This window comes from Piliocolobus tephrosceles, chromosome 4 (genome assembly GCF_002776525.5).
Source record: "Piliocolobus tephrosceles isolate RC106 chromosome 4, ASM277652v3, whole genome shotgun sequence".
NCBI lineage: Eukaryota > Metazoa > Chordata > Mammalia > Primates > Cercopithecidae > Piliocolobus > Piliocolobus tephrosceles.
Genome location: NC_045437.1, coordinates 140,045,611 through 140,067,775, shown reverse-complemented (window position 1 = coordinate 140,067,775; position 22,165 = coordinate 140,045,611). Strand labels below are relative to the sequence as shown.

The following is a 22,165-nucleotide window of genomic DNA, read 5'->3' as shown; positions in this document are numbered from 1 at the left end:
GACAGGCTAGCACCCAACTAAGACTTTCTTCTTGATTAGCTCTGCCAGATAAAATACAAGATGCCCTGGCTCACTCCTGTAATCCCAGCACTTTGGGAGGCCGAGGTGGGTGAATCACCAGAGGTCTCGAGTTCGAGACCAGCCTGACCAACATGGAGAAACCCCGTCTCTATTAAAAATACAAAATTAGATGGGCATGGTGGTGCATGCCTGTAATCCCAGCTACTCAGGAGGCTGAGGTGGGACAATTGCTTGAACCCGGGAGGTGGAGGTTGCAGTGAGCCGAGATTGCACTATTGCACTTCAGCCTGGGCGACAAGAGCAAAACTCCATCTCAAAAACAAAACAAAACAAAACAACAAAACCATCAAAAAAAAAAAAAAGAAGAAGAAGAAAAAATGCAAGATGCTCATTAGGTTTGAATTTCAGATAAACAATGAATAATTTTTTAGTATATATCCTAAATATTGTGGAGGCCCTACTTACCCTGAAAAAAGTTATTTGTTGTTTATCTGAAATTCAAATTAACTGGTCTCCTGTATTTGTACTTGCTGAATCTGGCAACCCCACCCTCGATGAATGAAAGAGAGTTTTTAAAGGAACAGCTTTCTCACTGCTAAGTGATATTGGATATTTCCATGTCCCTATGCCACCAAGAAAAAAAAATCTTGAGAAACACTGTTCTGATTCAAGGTGGAATTAAACCAACAAAACATGCTAGTGTGGGAATCTGCAAGTAGGTTAAGAACATTCCAAATGGGGGAAATTCTGAAGGTTCCATGCAGGAGAAGGAGGCATTGGGGCTGGACCCACAGGCCAGCTAGTGTAAGACAGCAATCTTGGAGTCCAAGCACCCTTCCTCCCATTGAGCCATGGCCTGAAGGACAGAGGACACTCCTCAGGTATTAAGTCTTGACCCTTCTTTCAGAAGACAGGGGATCTTGTGTTTAAGTGACTATGGTTTGTGAGCTTGAGTAACTGAGTGTGTTTGCCCAAATCACACCCTCTCAAGATGGAAAAGGGCTTTTAAGGGCATCTCCTCTAATACCACCTACAAGTCCTGCCCACCCCATGTGGGCATCTGAACCTTGTGTCCAGTGGTAGGGTGCTCACCACCTACCAAGGTATGTCTTTCCATCACTGGGCAGCTTAGGAAGCTCTTCCTTAGGCTGAACAGAAACCTGCCTTCCTGTTACGTCTCTGTAGATTTACCGCTGCCTTCTGAACAAAGTGCTCCCCTCGGTGCCGGGACAGTCCTTTAGAGTTGTATTGGTAGCCCACTGGAGTCTGAATAGACCCACTTCTTTGAATTCTCCCTCTTATGGCCTGGTCTCTGGCTTTCTCATTTGAAGAGAAATGGCCTTAGACCCCCAGACCAGGGCATGCCTGGCGGCCCTGACTTGTGTGCTATCTTCAGGCAGGGAGTAAGAATGAGGTTTGTCCTGGGAGCTGGGGCCAGAGCAGAGCCAGGACAGAGAGGGAAGCTCCTTTCTGAGCTTTTGGATGCTGAGTCTGCAGGAGTTGCAGGCGGACCCCCGGAGACCTGGGTTCTGTTCCCTACTCAGTCCCTTATTTGTTGTGCAGCTTCAGGCAACACTCCTTTCCCTTCTGAGCCTTAGCTCTGTTTTATATATTCCGGAGTGACTTGGCCTATTTCTTTTTAGTTTTTTGAGACAGGGTCTTGCTCTGTCTTCCAGGCTGGAGTGCAGTGGTATGATCTCGGTTCACTGCAACCTCTGCCTCCCATGTTCAAACCATCCTCCCACCTCCGCCTCCCAAGTAGCTGGGACTACAGGCGTTCACCACCACACTGGCTAATTTTCGTGTTTTTTAGAGATGGGGTTTTGCCTCACTGCCCAGGCTGGTCTCGAACTCCTGGGCTCAAGTAGTCCCCCGACTTGGGCCTCCCAAGGTTCTGGGATTACAGGCATGAGCCAGCACGCCCAGGGCGTGGCCTATTTCTAACAATAAAAACATTTGTGTCTGTTCTGGTTGGCCAGTGCTGCTGGAACTGTGATAAGAAGAATCCAGAGGCAGTGTCTGGGTTTGGTGGGTAAATGGGCAGTGTGTGGTCAGTGGAATGGCGGTTTCAGAGCTATGTAGGTACAAGTCATGGAAGACTTAGGGGGCTGCCAGCTCTGGCAGTGCTTGGTTCTGGAATAATAAAGCTTCACAAAGTGAGGTGATAATGAAGTGGGGCAGGGGGTGTCCCTGCTGGGTGAAGGGGGGTACCCTGCATGGCCATGCTGGCCCTGGTGCTATCCTTCTTCAGCCTGCAGACGTCTGTTAGCTCCCGCCCTGCCATCCAGATGGCCAGAGGACAGAGGCGCTCTGTGGAATCCTGTGTGTGGGCCAAGACTTGCGGCTTGAGGGTGGTGTGGAAGGTGGCAGGGAAGCCTGGCCAAGTGGGACTGGGGCAGTGCAGATTGAGGCTTCTCTGCCAGGGGAAGATCTTTAGGGAACAAAAACTTGGGTCAGAGCTGGGGCTTGGCTGCTACACAAAGGGGCTTTCTCCCCATCCCTGCCTTGCAAAGCCAGGAGGCTGGAAGAGGGGAAAACCCAGACTCTGAGTAGCTCAGAGAGGTCAGAGCAAATCCTCAAGCTGGGCAGGATCCCTAAAAAGCAACCAGTTTCCCCCCCAACCTACCAACAGGCCTTCCTGATAGACGGCGTGGGTCCCTCCACCTGCCCCTGGATCTGCTGCCATCTCACTGTGTGGCCTTTGTCAAATTCCTTCCCCTCTCCCTGGGCCTCAGTCTCCCCAACTGTAAGAAGAAGGAATTGCACAGATGGTCACTAAAAGCTTTCCCGGGCCTCACATTTGCAGACTACAAGTTCTCTCATCATCATCAAGTCTTTTAGTTCACAGAGCACTTTCCTATTTACCACTTAGTTTATCCCTGAACAACCTGGGGAGGTGGGCTTGGTGAACACTCTCCTCAGTTTTTTTCAGATGATAAAAACTGAGGCTCAGAGAGGGAGAAAGTCTCTTCCAAGTTTGCACAGCAACGTAATGGTTGAGCGGGACTCTTGCCGCTATGTCCAGACTTCCATCCGCTGCCCCAGAAGTTTGCAAGGGGTTTCAGTGGGGCCTCGGATGCTGTGGAAGGAGGTCAGAGGCCTGAGGGAAGCAGATGTGGAGGATGAGGGGGATGGGATGAAGCAAGCATGATGCCTTCACTTGTCTGCTATTTTATATGGATTTCCATGTAGGAAATATTTTGAGGAAGAAAATATTTATGCCTAAAAAATTGGAAGACCTCGTGCTGTTGCAAGACTTCTCAGGTGGAAGCTAAGGCAGACCCTCTTCTGAGCTGCAGAGACTCTGGGTTGGGTAGCTTTACCTCAGGATAAAGTGAGAACTTCATGTGTCTAATGGAAATGAAGGGGATTTACACATTTTAGATTGTAGACATTTAGCATGCGATGGCATTTGGGAAGAGGTTGGAAAAGTTCAAAACATATAGAATCACCAAGTATGAAAATGTCAGCACTGTGAGATGCTAATGCTGGAAGGATCTTCAGAAACCATCTTGTTCCTCCACCTTTCCCTGTTCTTCACTGAAGGGAAACAGAGGCCCAGCGAGGAGAAGAACTTGGCTCAGGTCTCACAGCATCAGGAGCGACAGGACTAGAACTTGGGTTTCCACACTTCGCTGACAGTTTCAGCGTAGGCCACTTTCTGGGTAGGCTTTGGGAGTCAGGAGACAGGGAAGAGAGAGAAGAAAAGGAGGGATCTGGGGGCCTGGGGACAGGCAGACAAGAGGTATGTAAGGCCTAGCCACTCGCTGATAAGAGACCCACAATGTCATTCCAAAGGGCTATTTTATCAAGATGTAATTTTCTCCGCTGCAGACACTATTTTCTTTCTCATGCAGACTGTGCTGGCCTTCGCGATAAGGCGCCTAGACATGTTCACACTAAGGCAGCCAAAACATGAGGCAGGAGGAAAAAAATTCCCTTCTTAATCTCCCCCCACCCCAGCCCACTCCCCCCTCATTTCCTCTCATTCTCTCCAAGTTCTCATGCCCCCCACCCCCCTAGCTGGCTGGCCCCTTCCTGCCTTCCCGTAAGTCGGCCCAAAGGAGCCAGGAAGGTATGTGGCCCAGCGGCTCTTCTCAAAGGAGAGAAGCATGGAGGGGCCTCCCCTGGGAAAAGAGGCCCAGGCCACAGGCTCTCCCATGACCCTGCAAGGGCAGGTGGGTTGGGGGGAAGTCTTGTTCACAGGCTTGCCCCTAGACTCTTTTCTCCTCTGTCCCCACAATCTCTGCAAATAAAACACAGCTCTCTATGGTTTGGGGGTTTAAGCTGGAGGTGATTAGAGCCTCCCCCAACCACAGATTCTCTGCTCCTGACCCCTACTCCTGACCTCCAAATCCAGGGCTTGATGGAGATTCCTGGGGGAGGGGGCCACCCTGCCGACTTTCCCCTAAACACCCCCAGAGAAGAGATCTGGCCAGATAGGAGATCTGGAATTCTGATCCCACAAATCCAGCAGTCACTGTGGGACTAATCCCTTTTGTTCTGTAGGCTCTCTAGGCCTCAGTTTCCTTATCTGCTCACTAAGAAGGCTGGACTCAGATATCCTGGCCTTGAAATTCTACATCTGGCTTTTTCAGAAGATGATGCTCCATCCCAGGCCTCCTAGGTACTTGGTGAGTTGACAGACTGGCCCCATGTATCAGTGCCCCGCCCCTGCTCTGCTCAGGAAGTCCACCCCGCCCTCCACATCTGGATGGAATTTACCCCCCAAGGCAACTCAATTACCAGTGATCTGATCAGGACGGCTCATGTGTCAGAGGGGGCCCTGGTGAAGGTTGCTCTGCCAGAGATGAAGGTTCCTGGGCCAGTGATCCACCCCTCCCACAGTCCAGGGTATCTTCTTGAGGTCCCTGGGTCCCAGAATGTGTCTGGTGAGCAGTGTCTCCTGCTGAGCAAGGGTAGGGGACCCAGAAGAGGCTGCCACCTCCTGCACGGGCTCAGATCCCTGATGCAAAGACCCAAGTCAGGGCAAGGAGGCTGGAAGGTAAGGGAAGATAGTGTACGCATTTCACACCCACGGGCCCCATCGTGTGCCCAGCCATTTGCAAGAGCTGGAAAACCTCATGACTTCTATCCACATTCTGAACTCTAGAAGGGGAACCTGGCTGGTAGGGCTGGCACCTGCTTGATAGTGAGGGTTGGGGACCTAGTGCTGTGTCTCAATATGCCTTCCTTGGGAAATTAAGACAATCCTGCTGTCTTCCTGTGGCTTCTGCTAAGTTGGCTAGTGGCAGACAGTGGGCTTTGGAGCTTCCTGTTTCGTCAAGTCTCCATTTAACGCTTCTTACTCTGAGCCCATTGCTCAAGGACTGTTTTCTTAGACATTGCACCTCTCGGCTGTCTCCCATCCTTTACCATCAACATACATAGGAGGCTCAGTGAGCCCAAGAGTTCTGGGACATAGTGTGCTGTGCTGATTGAATGTCCACACTAAATTTGGTTTTGTTGTTTTGTTTTTGAGATGGAGTTTTGCTCTTGTTGCCCAGACTGGAGTGCAATGGTGCAATCTTGGCTCACCGCAACCTCCGCCTCCCAGGTTCAAGTGATTCTCCCGCCTCAGCCTCTGGAGTAGCTGGGATTACAGGCGTGCGCCACCACGCCCGGCTAATTTTTTGTATTTTTAGTAGAGACGGGGTTTCTCCATGTTGGTCAGGCTGGTCTGGAACTCCTGACCTCAGGTGATCCACCGGCTTTGGCCTCCCAAAGTGTTGGGATTACAGGCGTGAACCACTGTGCCCGGCCAGCTTTTTTTTTTTTTTTTTTTGAGACAGAGTCTTGCTCTGTCACCCAGGCTGGAGTATAGTGGCACAATCTTTGCTTACTGCAACCTCCGCTTCCTGAGTTCAAGTGATTCTCCTGCCTCAGCCTCCTGAGTAGTTGGGACTACAGGTGCATGCCACCATGCCTGGTTAATTTTTGTATTTTTAGTAGAGACAAGAGTTTCACCATCTTGCCCAGGCTGGTCTTGAACTCCTGACCTCAAGTGATCTGCCCACCTCAGCCTCCCAAAATGCTGGGATTACAGGCGTGAGCCACCACACCCGGACCACACTAAATTTGGCATGAATATAGTGACTTCCTGGGGGTGGGAATGAGGGGCAAACTTCCCTGGATCAGAAACAGCGTGGGTCAAAACCCTCACGCTCCTCAGTAGTGGGGTCTTGCCTGTGAACACTCACTGCCCTCGCAACACACCGTGGTCATGGGCTCCACGTAGGTTGGGCAGGGCTCGCCAGGCCAAGGAAGCGGTGTTCCCCGCCCACAGAGAAACACACACTACCTCCTTCCATCTGAGAGTCTAACCAGGCAGCAAATGTTCACAAATGCCAGTTCAGAACGAGCACGGCAGTCAGCACTGCTGCAAGGGGAAAGACAAGACTGAGGCTGTCTCACTCCTCCAGGGGCTCATCCTGTCACCAGGCACAGACAATGCTGCCCCCAGAGCCAGTCTGTGCTGCTGTGAAGGGCATAGGCTGGAGGTAGCAGGCCATACTCGTAGGACACACTTAAATACCCACCCTACCACGGACAGGCTGGGGCGCTTTCAGCAAACAGTTCGGCCTCCCTACCAGCTTTCTGAGGCTGTCAGGAATGCATGTATGGTGCATGTGAAACGCTTAGCACCGTGCCCAGCACAGAGGAAGTGCTCCATCAATGGCGGTTTTCTTATTATTTTATGAGATGATTAGTATCCAGATAATAACCTCCCACCTGCCTGGAAAGCTTCCTAATGCAGAGCCCAGCCCAGAACTCCTACGAAATCCCCTTTCTAAAAAGGCCTCTGAACTGTTACCAACAGCGAGTTCCATGTGCAGACAATACAGCTCATGGACTTCCCACATCAGCAAGCTGATGGCGGCAGTGGAAGGCAGAGGCTGCTGACGGTGGTGGGGAGGGAGGGGTCCCCAGAGGCCTGAAGGTGCAGGCTGACATCGTGGGGGGTTTGGGTTGGGAAGGAGGGGGAAGTTGAGGTCGGGGCCAGGTTCACAGGGACCTTGAATCAATCCCCTCTAGCCCCTCATATGGCCGGGGGACCTGCTGTCGGTTTATTGCAGGGGTGTCGACATGGGAGGACTTGTTCAGGAAGCTGATTCTGGAGCCGGATGCAGGTTACACCGAGGGCCACCCATTGGCAAGGAGGCCTGTCAGGGCCTGTTGGAACCCAGACAGGATTTAATGCCAGGATCCATTCTCGACACAAAATTCCAGACAGGGAAATCACCATGTACCGGGCAAAGCCCCTCTCACATCCTTTTTCTTTTTTTATTTTTAAATACTTTAAGTTCTAAGGAACATGTATACAACGCGCAGGTTTGTTACATATGTATACATGTGCCATGTTTGTGTGCTGCACCCATTAACTCGTCATTTACATTAGGTATATCTCCTAATGTTATCCCTCTCCCCTGCCCCCACCCTATGACAGGCCCTGGTGTGTGATGTTCCCCACCCTGTGTACAAGTGTTCTCATTGTTCAATTCCCACCTATGAGTGAGAACATGCGGTGTTCGGTTTCCTGTCCTTGCGATAGTTTGCTCAGAATGATGGTTTCCAGCTTCATCCATATCCCTACAAAGGACATGAACTCATCCTTTTTTATGGCTGCATAGTATTCCATGGTGCATACCCTCTCACATCCTTTAATATCATGTGATCCTCACAGTTGAGTTAAATGGCGATCTCTACTTCACAAGTAAAGAACCATGTCCTTAGAGAAGGAACCCCGCACACTTGCTAGTGGCATGGTGAGGCCAAGAACCCAGGATGCAAGCTTCTGCATCAGTGCTCCCTTTTTTGTGGACGGTTTGGGGGTGCTCTTCCTGGCAGGGGCCAGGAAAGTGACTGTTACTGGCTGTCACCCAATGGTATGCGGTGCTGGGCAGTCTTGGGACCGATGCTGGGGTCAAGGACTGAGTGAGCCCCAGGAGGGTGACCCGCACCGGCTCTGGAGTCGGGGAATCTTGCTTGGAAGCCCAGCCCCCTCACCACCAGTGTGGTCTGGGGAGACATCTAAACCTCTCTGAGCCTCAGTTGCCCTAAAGTGAGGATGACTGTGGTACCTACTGCAAAGTGTATCACAGAAGAATCCCTGAGAAGACATCTGCAAAGACGGAGGCTCTTTCTGTACTGTGAGCATGGGGGTCAGGGGATGGGCTTGTCTTACAGTAACTACTGCAGTGCCAGTGCTGGGCACAGGCTTGGTTGTAGCAGGGACTCGATCAATATCATCATAATAAAGTGTTTGCATTTATCATGGACACTTACTAAGTGTCAAGCACTGTGCTAACTGCTTAACTAAATGGATGGTTAGGCAGTTGATGAGAAGGGATTGAATTCTAACAGGAGAGGGGACCTGAGGCCATCTCCAGAGAACGAATAGACACCAGTGGGGAAACTGCACAGACCCTGACCAAGGGGCCTTGCCCGGAGGGAGCTGGGGACAGCTTGCCAGCAAAGCCTTGCCAGCAAACACAGGTTCAGAAGAGCCGGGGTCGATTTTCTGTCCTGCCATCATTTTGCTGCATGACTTTAGCCAAACCTCAGACCTCTCTGGGCTTCTCCTTTTGTTCCTGGAGAAAAGATGGAGGGCGCCAGGGGACTTGGGAGCTGAACTGTAAAGGAGGGAGGCTCCTGCACCTGAGGCCTCCGGGCCTGTTGGGATCCGTCGGCCTGAAGGGGATTTCCTGGGGCCAGCCCCGTTCCCAGCCCTGCTGACGTCACCCCTGGATGGGTGCCCAGAGTTGGAGGGGATACCCAGAGCAGCACTCCACTGGGAAAGGAAGGCGGGCACTCTCCCAGCCCACGCACCGGCCCTCCCTCTGGGGCTCTGGGGTCTCCCCAGTCCCATCCCCCAGGTGGGGAAGTGGGGATCCCTCCTGTTGAAAGAAGAAGGCACAGCCCCTTGACCCAAATCTGGATTTGCTGTGTGACCTCAGGCAAGTCCCTGCCCGTTTCTGGGCCTTGGTTCCCCATCTCTGCAATGAGGAGAGCAGAGATTCCAAGCTCTTCTGGAACTCTTAACACTCAGGGATCTGGCTGGGGGTTAGGGGATCCGGGAAAGGGAAATGGGGCAGGGGGCTGGATTCCAGGGGCTTGCTTCCCACAATAGCACAGAAGGTGTAGGGGGTGGTGGGAAGTGCCGTGGGATAAAGGGAGCCCTGAGTCCTCCAAGTGGCTCCACGAAGGGGCAAAGCCAGCCTGAGGTTTTGGAAACGTATTTATTTTTAAGTGTCCTGTGTCGCTGGGGTCTTTTTCTTTGGGTTTTGAAATGCTACAGAAGTTAGTACTCTGATGTGTGTTTGTCAAGCAGAATATGGGCTGTATTTATTCATCCTTTACCCCAAGCCCTTAAAAATATAGACGGCTAATGTCTTCAGTATGTATGAAATATCCCATATGCTCGGAAACAAAAGGGGCTCTGTTATTAAAGTTTCATTTCCACACGCCCCCTCCCCTCCCTCCCGCCCGCCCCCCTGACACCCTGCCCTCCTCCCATCCCGCTCAGCCTGCTCAAGACAGAGCGCGAGTGAGGAGCAGGCGGGCAGGCGGCGGGCAGCCGGGCAGCCGTGGACAGAGGCCCGGGCACAGCCAGTTGCTGTGCCGGAGGGTGTGGTGTCCGGCTACAGGTGAGGGGGCGACCAAAGGGAAGGAGAACAGAGCCTTCCAGGGGAGAGGGGGCCTCGGGGTCCCTGGGATGGTCAGTGGTGGAGTGGGGGTGGAGGTGGCCCTTCTTGCGGGCGCCTGTGGGGCCAGGGCCCTGGCAGGGCCTGGCTGTCTGGGACGGAAATGCCCGCTCTCCTGTTAACTGAAACCACATGTGCCTCCCAGGCAGCGGGGCAGAGACGCCGCCAAGCCTGGGGCTTGGGGCTGGGGGAGAAAAGATGCAGCTGGCCCCACCATGTGCCCCAGGGTGGGTGAGGGGCTGTGCAGGAGGGCTCAGGGTCATTTGCATCCGTACAAGTGAGAGTATGTCAGTGTGTGAGTGAATGAGTTCTGTGCGTGTGCTTGTTGCATGAATGAGTGTGTGTGCACACGCGAGAGCCTGTCTGCAGGTCGGTGGGGTGTTCCTGCTTGCAGGGCTGAAGTGGCCTCCTGTGGCCTGAGTACTGGGCACACTCCTACCTGTCACCCAGAGCTTGGGAGCCTGCTGGCTGCCTAGGAGGGCCCTCTGGGGTGAGAGGATTCTCACCTGAGTTGGGGGTGGTTCTCACTGTGCGGAGACTCCCTCGTGACCACCATCCTCCTTCGTTCCTTTTCTTTCAGCCCAGTCAGTCTTCTGGCACCTGTGCAACCTCTGCCCATTTCCCCGGGGGGAAGAGCTGAGAAGTAGAGCAAGGAGGTGATAACAACCTCTGCTCCCACGTCTGTTTTCATCTTTTTCAGATCAGTCACCTCCAGGAGCTCAGCATCGCCACTGTAGCCCTGGCAGGTGAGAAAACCTAGCCTGAGTGAGGGACAGCCTGCTCATGGCCATTGGGGAGACATGATGGGCCATCTGGACTCATCGGGGGCACAGAGGACACTGGGATGTGGGCTCTGCCTTGGTGCAAGTCTGGAGTCCACTTTCTTAGGTTCTGTGGCAAATGCGGTTCCCCAAGGGCCTAGGTGACCTGAGTCCTGGATCATCTCTCCTTAAGGAATGAGCCTTACTGGGCGCCAGGCTCTGGGTTCTGGTGGTGGCCCTGCCACTGCCTTGCTATGGATGTTGGACAGGTCTCCTCCTGTCTCCGGGCCTGTTTCCCTATCCCCACAATGGCAGAGTTGGGCCAGAATAGTGTTTTCCAAAGTCTGGTGTGTGCACCTCTGGCAGTCCATGAGACGGTGCCACGTGGATTGCCAATTTTCACTGTAACAAGGAGTGCGTGTTGTTTTTACCCATTAGGGAAAGGTGTCTAAATAGCATGTCAAGTCAGCGGGTAGATGGAAATAAAGGAATAATTGACCCAAAGGAATAAAAGCCGGGGATCAGGAGAAGATTCTTGTGTTCTGTCCATTTTGGCAATGGGCTCTTGTTATGTTTCCAGCACTTTATTTATTTATTTATTTATTTATTTATTTATTTATTTATTTTTATTTGTTTATTTTATTTTTTTAGAGACAGAGTCTCACTCTGTCACCCAGGCTGGAGTCCAGTAGCATGATCATAACTCTTCCAGCTGTTTTTTCTTTTATTTTTTGTAGAGACAGGGTCTCACTATGTTGTTCAGGCTGGTCTCAAACTCCTGGCCACAGGCGATCCTTCCCTCATGGCTTCCCAACGCCCTGGGATTACAGGCATGAGGCACCATGCGTAGCTGCTTTCATCATTTCAAATGCTCCTAAGAGCGCTGGTTTTGACTGTCTCGGGCCTGAAGGTGTGATCTGCTATGTAGACCATCTTTTGGCCCCCACAAACTAGCAACCGCCCTGTAATTCTGTGATTACAGAGTGGAAAGCCCAGTTGCCACCTTAGTGTGTGTGTGTGTGTGTGTGTGTGTGTGTGTGTGTGTGTGTGTGTGGTGTATGCTGTGAGTGCTATGTGGGAAGGGGCAGGGGATGGAATGCGTAGAGCTGGGGAAAAGATCAGCCGTCCCGAGTAAAAGCTGAGTGCCCAAGGTCACAGGCAAGGAGTTTGGGAAAGAGATTGTCCCCTGACTGACGTTTTCAAGTGCTTTGTCCGGACTCAGCCTTGCTTTGAATCACCAGGATGGGTGGGTAGGCGAGAGGCCACCCTGGCCTTGGCCTTTCCTGCCATTCAGCTCTGGCTCCCAGGCCACTTGGCTGTGTTTTATCTGCCAGTCCAGGACAGGCCAAGGAGAGGTGCACTGGGAGGATTCAAGGGTTTTGGGGAGGGGCCTTGGCAAAGCTCCCCAGTCAGTCCTCCAGGCGAAGCTGGTTAGAGCTGGCATCTTTCAGGACATACTCCCTCTCCCTCCTCCCTTTCTGCTAGGTTTGCTGTTGCTGTTAGTGTTAGTTGTGACCACAGTTGCTTATATGTGGATATTCATTGGTGATTTGTCCTATCACCAGCTCTTTAGGGAAGCCTGACCCTGCTCTGCTGCAGGAAATGCAACTCTCAGGACCATTCTTTCTTGTCTTGTCCTGCAACAGGCAAAGCATACCAAGCTCTGACTCCAGGATGTGGACAGCATCCTTGGGTGGGGATGAATTCACAGTCCCTTCTTGATGAGGCAGAGATGCAGAGGAAGGAGCACAGGGCTGGGTCCACCTGATCCCTGGCACTAACATGCAGTGTGACCCTAGGCAAGCTCCTTGCCCTCTCTGGTCCGCCTCTCCTCTGGCCCTAGGAGGCATTGTCCTTGATGAGGCTGAAGTGGTTCTCTAGTGCTGCCCTAGGATGAAACAAAATCCTATTTCCAGGGACTCCTGTTCTCATGGAAGGGTGCCTTTCCTAGGGGGAAGAACTCTGTGAGTTTTGGAGTTGGCTTCCTGGAGATGGCATATGGAGTCATTCAGAGTCCTTGGGCCTGGATTCCCTTGAATCCTGTTTCAAACCCTGGGGAAGCTGCTGGCCGTGGTCAGGGGCATAGCCTCTGCCTACAGAACGTGCCACATTCTAACTGGCCTTCAGTGGCCTTGTGGGTCCTGCTGAACCACTAGCAGCTATACCCAAGGCCAAGGGCAAACAGAGATCTGCTTCATGCTGTCCTGGCATGGGCATCGTTACAGAGAGATCTGCCTGACCAGGGAGTGGGAGGTGGCACTGCCATGTGGGGAGGAGGAGTGCTTGAAGAGCAACTCCGTCCCCAAGAAACATTCTCATTTCAAAGCAAAACTGTTCCCATAACTGTGGTCTGGTTAAGTAAGCCACCCCGGTGGGCTAAGGAATGGGGTGCAGATGGAGGCTGAAGATTCTAGAACTTCTTCACCGACAGTGATGCCCTGGGCTCTTGACTTCCTTAGATTTTACTTTGATTTCTTTTTCCTAGGTTTGGTAGGGGCAGTGTGTGGAAGTGGCAACAAAGCAGTTCATCTATAGAGTCACATCCAGATCTACTGGTGGCAATGTTAACTTCAGGGAAGGGAAAACTGAAGTTAGCTGCTGGGTGAGGCAAAAAGAACAAGAAGAGAAGCTAGGTGACCCCGTGTTCTGCTCCTGTAGCAGCTGTGGGAGCTTGCCAGGCGACTACGTCTCAACTCCACCTTCCTGACCTGCAAAATGGGTTGTTGTGCAAATTCACAGGGTGGCGGCACGGAAGCCCTGGCACACACTGCACTGGCACTGAACAAATTGCAGCTCAAAGGCATCAGGCCTGCTGATAACTCTCCTGGCTTAAGGTGGGGGTATGATTGACATTTTACAGAGGGGGGAACACAGCCGCAAGTGGTGTGCGCTAAGATGAGGGAAGCGCTAAGATGAGGGAAGAGCACCAACTCTTTCCCAGGCCTGGGTTCTAGTCCCATCCCCGCCCCCACTGGCTCCATAACTTCCAGCAGGTTACTAATCCCACCAAGTCTTAGTTTCCGCATCTGTAAAGTGGGCAGGAATAGCACCTACCTCACAAGGCAGTTACGTGGATTAAATGAGCCAGCCCTAAGCTCCTGACACATGGAAACCCAGAGGCCTTTGCTCCTCAAATTGCTCCCCTCTGATAGTCCCAAGTTGGGGCCACAGCCTTTGTGAATAGTGAGGTTGGATGGCCAGAGGCCCTGGCTCTCCCTGAGGCTGGTCTCAAATCTTGCCATAAACGCTACCAAAAGCACTTCTTGGAATGTTCTGCCCGAGTCTCCCAGGTTGGCAGGTGGTCAGGACTAGTGCTCTTCCTTGTCACTGACAGCAGGAATGGTGTGATGGTTCATGCCTGAAGGATATTTAAAGAGATGAGGAAACTCAGAAAACTGAGGCTCAGACAGGGAAGGGGCCTCTGTGGGATCAACATGGCAACAAGGCAGGGATGGAGGGGTGGAGGCAAGAAGGTAGGAAACCTTATGGGGAGAGGCGAAGGGGAGGCCCTTGGTACCTACCCGGACAGGGCCTCCTTCCCAGCTCCACTGGAGCAGGAATGGGTTAAAGGGGACCGGAAAGGAGAGGAAGAAAGCAAACAGAGTCAGGAGAAAAGCCTGGAGCTGCAAGCTCGCTGGGGTTGTTTGGTCTGGCTGAACCACCTCCTGGGCCACTCCCAGCAGCTCTGCAGACAGACTCCAACCACCCCCACCACATTCACGCACACACACACACACACACACACAAACATGCACACACTGACAGATAAGCACACACTGATACACAGAGACACACACAGACACACACATAAATACAGGCACAAACACATGACTAAATAGTCACACAGACACACAAATACACACAGATATACATAGACACACACACAAAGACACAGATTCATACATACATACCCAGAGACACATATACATCACACTTACACACAGTTACATAGATACACACAAAGAAACAATTACACAGATTACACACAGACACATGTATACAAAATGCCACATAGAAACAAGTACAGACACACAGATACAGATACACGCCCAGACATATACACATGCACACAAACATACACACACGTGGATATCATGCAGATATCCACATAAACACAAGATTCACATACAAATATACACAGTGAATACATAAACACACAGACAGACATAGACACGCATGCGCGCACAGACACACAGCAGAGAAGCTCCAAGCTGGAGGACAGATGCTGGGATGGTGTATTTCTGTAGCTACTTCTCGTTCAACCTGCTCCCCTCTGCCCCAACAACTTACGCAGGCTCAACTCCCTCACTGCAATAATAACACCTACTGTATACTGGGCATCGTCACGTGTCAGGCTCTGTTCTAAGCTCTTATATTAACTGTTTAATCCTCACAACAAACACTCTATGAGGTGGGCACTGTGATTAGTCCTGATTTGTACATGGAGAAGAGGGGAAGTCACTTGCCCAAGGCCACACCGTTCCTTTTTGGCTTCTCCAAGGCAAGCTGCCAGTGCACAGAGCCGGCTGGTGGACCGCGCCCCCACACTGTCTCAGAGCACTGGGCCGGCTGGCGGACTGCGCCCCCACACTGTCTCAGAGCACTGGGATCTTGCTCTGCACCAGGTGCGGGGACCAGCTCTTTCACCTCCAGTATTGCCATGCCCTGTGGAGCAACAACATGATTTTGCCTTTTCTCAGGTCCAGGGAGGGAAAGTGACCTGCCCGCGGTCACAGGGGTTAGAAGGAGCAGGGCTGAACTTCTGAGTGTGTGCTGAGCCAAAGCTTCAGTGACGAGGAGAGGCAGGTGACAGGGGCTGGCCAACCGAGCAAATCTACAGTTAGACTCAGCGCCCTTCAGCCTCCTCTTTCAGTGTCTTCCTTTCCTTGACCTGCTCCCAACTCTTGAGCCTATACTTCTATCCCCCAGCCCTTCCCTGTCCAGTATCTGACGCCCTCACACTTGTTCTTCATCCAGACTCAACAAGTGAGTCCTGAATGGACTTAATAGTAGCCTTGGATAACTGTTGACAAAACATATTTCCCTTCCATTATTTTATTTCATCCTATGTAAGGGGTAGGGGGAGGGGTTATGATCTTTTGATAAACTTGAGTCTGGGCTCCAGTCCTTACTGCGAGTCCTTGTGAGCATGATGCCAAACTAACTTAAATACGTGTCAGATCCTCCATTGAGCTCAAAATGCCAACTGCCCAGGTACAGGATGTGGGAGATGTGGCACAAAAGTAGCAGTTGTTTAGTGCCATCTTTGTGGACCATAAGCATAATAGGGACATAGCTGTTGAAAGGAAAAAAAAGCGAATCTGATGTTAGGCTGCATTAATAAAGGTAGAATGTCCAGAGTGAAGGTGGTTATGGTCTTACCATGTTCTGTGCTGGTCTGGATTTCCTGTAATATTGGGGTCAGTTCGTTTCTGCTGAGGAGTTTCTCATTCTCTGCTTGTTTACCACAAGTGACAGGGAGCTCAGTACCTATTGAGGCACGTAATAACCCAAGGAATCACTTAAACCAATGCCAAGGGGTGCCGGGATAGCTGATCTTTATTGAGGACTTTCTTTGCCAGGCACATTTAAATGAGAAGTAGGTACTATTATTATTCTAGCTTTACAGATGAAGAAACTGAGGTACAGAGGGTGATATAACTTGTTCCAGGTCTCACAGCTGGTATGCGGCACAATGCAGTGCTGGAGTGTGGCAGTGGAGACCAGCCCTCCTGACTGCAATGCCAGCGCTGTCCCCTGAAACGTAATGTGAGCACCTATGTAACATTACATTATCTAGCAGGTACACTAAAAGGTTTAAAAAAAGGTGGAAAAAAGAAGCCCGTGAAATCAATTATAATAATGCATTTATTTAAACTCCGAATAGCATCATGTTAACATATAATAAATCTAAGAAAAAAACTTGTTGCTGGGCGCAGTGGCTCACACCTGTAATCCCAGCACTCTGGGAGGCCCAGGCGGGTGGATCACGAGGTCAGGAGATCGAGACCATACTGGCTAACACGGTGAAACCCCGCCTCTACTAAAAATACAAAAAACTAGCCGGGCGTTGTGGCGGGCGCCTGTAGTCCCAGCTACTCAGGAGGCTGAGGCAGGAGAATGGCGTGAACCCGGGAGGCGGAGCTTGCAGTGAGCCGAGATCGCACCACTGCACTCCAGCCTGGGCAACAGAGCAAGACTCTGTCTCAAAAAAAAATAATAATAATAAAATAAAATAAAAAACTTGTTAATGAGATATTTTACATTGTTTTTTTGGTACTAAGTCTTGGAAACGTGGTGTGTATTCTTCATTTACAGCACATCTCAATGTGGGCTAGCCACATTTCAAGTGCTTGGTAGCACATGTGGCTCGTGGCCACCACGTTGGACGGCACAGTGCTATACTGTATTGCCTTTTGAGGTGCTCGCTGTGGTATAGCCTAGTGTATAGGAAGAATCCATAAATGTCAGTCACTAGCATGATTATTTTTATCACTGGTTGTTGTTGGTGGTGGTCCAGGGAGAAACTGGACTGAGGCCCCAAGCCCTTGGCATAAACTGTGCACTGATGTCACCCTTCTTAATCCAAGTCCTTCAAGCCAGGAGCTCGATGTCTCGCAGGCAGAGCCAACTTCATAAACCTTTGGCCCGTGGACCCAGAAGGGCCAGCATGACTCTCTAGCAGAGGAAGAGAGGCCAGCCCGAAGCCCCTCCGTCTCCCTGGCTGGCCAGCTGGGTACCACATGAAGTGAAGCTTCCTTGGGGCCTATAAGCCTGTGGCCCATCTGCTCTGGAGTGTGGGGCAGCCAGGCCCACATCTGCAAGGGAGAGAGGGTAAGGGCCTCTCCTCCCGTGGTTCCTTTAGGCTGGTTAGGCTTTTAAACAGAAAAAACAAATGAATAAAACCCACTATTCTTTTTTATTTTTTTTTAATTATACTTTAAGTTCTAGGGTATATGTGCCCAACATGCAGGTTTGTTACATATGTATACATGTGCCATGTTGGTGTGCCGCACCCATCAACTCGTCATTTACATTAGGTGTATCTCTTAATGCTACCCTTCCCCGCTCCCCTGTCCCCACAATAGGCCCCAGTGTGTGATGTTCCCCTTCCTGTGTCCAAGTGATCTCATTGGTCAATTCCCACCTATGAGTGAGAACATGCGGTATTTGGTTTTCTGTTCTTGTGATAGTTTGCTGAGAATGATGGTTTCCAGCTTCATCCATGTCCCTACAAAGGACATGAACTTATCCTTTTTTATGGCTGCATAGTATTTCATGGTGTATATGTGCCACATTGTCTTAATCCGGTCTGTCATTGATGGACATTTGGGTTGGTTCCAAGTCTTTGCTATTGTGAATAGTGCTACAATAAACATACGTGTGCATGTGTCTTTGTAGCAGCATGACTTATAATCCTTTGAAAACCCACTATTCTTAATATGGTTTTTTTTCCCCTGAAACCCCAGGAGTTAAACAATGGAGCAGTGATGTGGGGTCTGCACTTTCCCCATTCCTGTGTGATCTCTGGGCAGCTACATAGTGCTTGTAAAGAGTGAGGGCTCCCAAACCTACCTGCGCATAGGAACCATCTGGGAAGCTTCAAAATACACTGAACACAGGTCCTACCCCCAGAGGTTGTGATTTAATTTGTCTGGGGTGCTGCCAGAGCTTTGGAATGTGTAAAAGATCCTCAGGTGATTCTGATGAGTTGGACAAGTTTGGGAATTGCCATGCTAATCCTCAGGGGCACCAGCTCCGGTAGCCCTCACAGTCACTATGATGCAGGCGTGGTTAGTGTCCCCACTCCACAGATGAAAGATTGGAGGCTCCCAGAAGAAAGGTAACTGGGGCAAGTTCAGCCAGTCAGGAAATGGGTACGGTAGGGATTCACTAGCCATGGTTTTAACCAGCGATGTATGGATAAATGTCTAACAACTTGCTCTCTGGAGAAAAAGAGCTATGATTTGTAGCACCTGCCAATTTCTGTGGTGTAGCTACTCCCACTGTGGCCCATTTTAAGCCATTGACAATGTCCCTGAATGCAGAGCTGGGAAAGGGTGCATTGGCTGCTGAGACAGTGTGGCTGGCTTCAGCACACAGCTGGGCCACTTGGCATAGCGAAGAAGGGATCCCATTTGGTAGGCATGGTTAAGCATTTTCTATTTTTATTTTTAATTTTTTTAATTTTTTGAGATGGAGTTTCACTCTTGTCACCCAGGCTGGAGTGCAATGGCTCTATTTCAGCTCACTGCAACCTCCACCTGCCGGGTTCAAGCAATTCTCCTGCCTCAGCCTCCAGAGTAGCTGGGATTACAGGCATGCACCACCATGCCCAGCTAATTTTTGTATTTTTAGTAAAAATGGGGTTTCACCATGTTGGCCAGGCTAGTCTCGAACTCCTGACCTCAGGTGATCCGCCCTCCCTCGGCCTCCCAAAATGCTGGGATTACTGGCGTGAGCCGCCATGCCTGGCTGGTTAGGCATTTTCTGAATTTTTAGTCCTTGAACCCTTTCTGCAATGCAATATTTGGGAGCCCCAGTGTATGCAACAGATAAAAAGCAGTATGTTATCAGCATAAGTTTATTATAGAAACTGAAATCATAGTATCAGTCTCAGTCTCTTGTTTAAACTGGGGGACAGGGTGAGGGGCCACTATGAATGTGGCAGGTGGTGGCAGTGAGAAGCAGTCTCAGAGCCTGGGCCCTGTGCGCCAGCCCTCTCCCCCTACGCTGACTGCGTGGCGTTGGGCAAGTCCTTCTCCATCTGAGCCCCCATTTTCTGGTGCGGCCAAGGGAGACTGGACTGTGTGCAGAGTGGCCTCTGCCCTGCCACACCCATGCCTGACCCCAGTCAGTCTCAGCCCCGTATTTATAGCCATGACTTCAGTCTCCCCAGTTCCTCTGAAGCTGATTCCCTGGCCCATGTATTTATAAACCGGCAGGGCAGAAATAGATGTGACGTACTGGGGACTTGGCTGATTCTGTGAGCAGGCTGGCTTCAGTGAGTCCACTTGGAATAGGCTTGAGTCCCCCAGCATCCTGGGTGCCGGGTTCCACAGGCAGTCTAAAGCTGGACGAGCATTTTGAGACTCCAGGCCCAGCCCTGTCATTGTGCGGTGGGGGTCACCAAAGCCCAAGAGTGGAGGAGGCATGTGGCCACGGTCACAGTGGGCATGGCAGAGCCAGAGCTAGAACGAAGGACTCTGTGCTGTGTGAAACGGCCCCTCCCCAGACCCTCAGAAAACCTCCAGTGACCACGCCAGGCCCCAGACACCTGTGAGGTTCCAGCTTGGTCGTTTTCCTGCTCTGGGATCATGGGCGCAGACTCACCCTCTGTGAACCTCTGCTTCCTCAATCTGTTAACTGGGGGGTAACAGTAGGTGCCTGCCTCACTGCGTTATTGTGAGAAAGAAACAAGAAACAAGATTGACACAGTGCCCAGTACATGCTCAATATTCAATAAATGCTAGCTCTTGTAATGCCCTCAGTCACCACTTCACAAAAACAGTAATTATAATAACAACAGCTGTCTCTATTGAGCATGTTCACAGGTTACCTTATTTAATCCTCACAGCAATATGATATCATTATTATTGTCCTCAAACTCATTGCATATCATGTGTTTTACAGTGAGGTGATGCTCTACCAATAATGAACTTGGAAAAGAATGTTCTAAAAAAAAGAATGCTAACATATGAAATCTTATTTTTTATATACAGGATTACAAAAAATACTCATTTCTAAATAGTAGACATATTCAGAATGGAATCGGAAGGTTCTAAAATGGTGAACAATTGAATAATCGAAATATTAGCATAAGAAATATGTCTCCCAGGGGTTTGCAGGGCTTATGTTTCTAAGTTTGCCACCTAATGTTGGTTTATGTTTTTTTATAATTGCATATGAGAATTTAGCATAATAGTGAACTTGAAATGCATATGCTATACAAAACATGGAATGACATCTGTTAAGGTTTGTTATGCTCATACCACAGTTTCTTTATCTTAATGACACACAGCACTCCCAGGTCGTCTTTCTGGCTTATTTTTCCATTGTATTTAACACCATTTGACATACTTTCTTATTTATTTATCTGCCCACCCCAGCTAACATGTGAGCTTCACGTGGGCAGAGTTTCTTTCTCTTTTGTTCACTGTGTACTGCCAGCACTTAAAATAGTGATGGCACTTAGCAGGCATTCTGTGAATATGCGTTGAGTGAACAAATGAGTAAATGAATGACTGAGTCTCCATTCTACCAAGAGGGCACCTGAAATTCAGTAAGATGCAGAGACTCATCTGAAGTTACCCACTATTCTGAGGCTGAACTGAAACCTTATCTCTCCTGAGACCACCCAGTGTGCCCAGCTGGAAGTTCTTCCCAACCTCTCACCACTACCTAGTGCCAAGGGCTGGTTTCCTATGGCTCCTGGGGGTCCCCCCAGCTCTACCTCATGCCCATCCAACACTGGTCCCTTCTGCTCCAGGAGGTGGGCAGAAATGGAGGGCAGGAGAGGACTAGGGGGGAAGGAGAAGAGGTCAGAGCAGGCTGGGCAGCCGGGATGGTTGATGCTGATGGCCGCTGAGGAAGGGAGGAAGGATGCCAAGATTGGTCAGTCTGTCCTAAAGGACTAGAGGAAAGGATTGGGACCATGGGATCATGGTGGACATCCCTCTGGGACTGACTACCCCAACAGGAAAACACTGGAAATGGGCAAGGCCAAGGAGAATTCAGGTGTAGCAGCAACCTTGCTGCTACCACTCCCACTAACCACTTTGCCCAAGGCCTTTCTCAACTGGAGAAACTGAGGCCTGGTAAAAGAAAGCGATTCTTCAAAAAATGCAGAGCAAGGTAATGGAAAATGCTGGGGTTTCTCATGCTTACTAGCTCTGGAGGTTGGAAAGGCTTGGGATTCCCCGCCTTTGAAACCATGAGGAAGAAACCCCCCACCTTGGCTCTCATCCCCTCCTTGGGAGAGAAACACTAAGGCAGGAACATAGGTCAAATTCTCGAGGACAACAAAAGCTTTCTTCCTGTTGTCAGCAAGAACTCAGCTCTGGACAGGCCAGACAGTTCCCCTACCCCAGACTGGTGCCGAGGGTGCTTCCAGACCGGAGTCTGGTGGGCAGGTGCACCTGAGCCATCTGAACCCGTCCAGAGTCACCTTTTTTCCCAGGGTGCCTCAGTTTTGCTCCTAGGTTACACCTACAGTTAACCTCTTGGCCACCCCACATGTATTGTTTCATTTGATAAATATTACGCATCTACAGTATGCCAGGCAATGTACCAGACATCAGAGAGAAGCTCCTTTCTCCCTCCCATCCTTCCATTTCCCATTCCTCTGTTTCATTCATTCATCCTTTCATTCTTTCACTCAGCAACTACTTATACCATTAAAATAGTATAGTCTTATGGATAAGAGTGACATTTGGAGCTAGACCATCAGGACGTGAAACTTGACTCAATCACTCACTAGCTGTGTGAGCTTGGCAAGTCATCGAAGCTCCATTTCCTTATCTACACAATGGGGATAATAATAGCACCTTCCTTATAGGGTGTGATGAGGATCAAATGAGCTGCTGCAAATGAAGTGTCTGAATAGCACGTGACAGAGTAAACACTCCATATACATCAGCTATTATCATTGTTACTGGTTTTGTGTTTCCTTCCTTCCTT

The 22,165-nt window shown here is 50.4% G+C and overlaps 1 protein-coding gene across 1 annotated transcript in view; it reads left to right on the top strand.

Annotated features, from left to right (window-relative positions):
• Positions 1-9,561: 9,561 nt before the first annotated feature.
• The window catches only part of SYNPO (synaptopodin), a 59,788-nt gene continuing 47,184 nt past the window's right edge, over positions 9,562-22,165 (top strand). The window contains exon 1 of the mRNA XM_023227048.3: positions 9,562-9,668. The gene's annotated coding sequence lies outside the window, so the exon portion shown is untranslated. The remainder of the gene's footprint in view (positions 9,669-22,165) is intronic.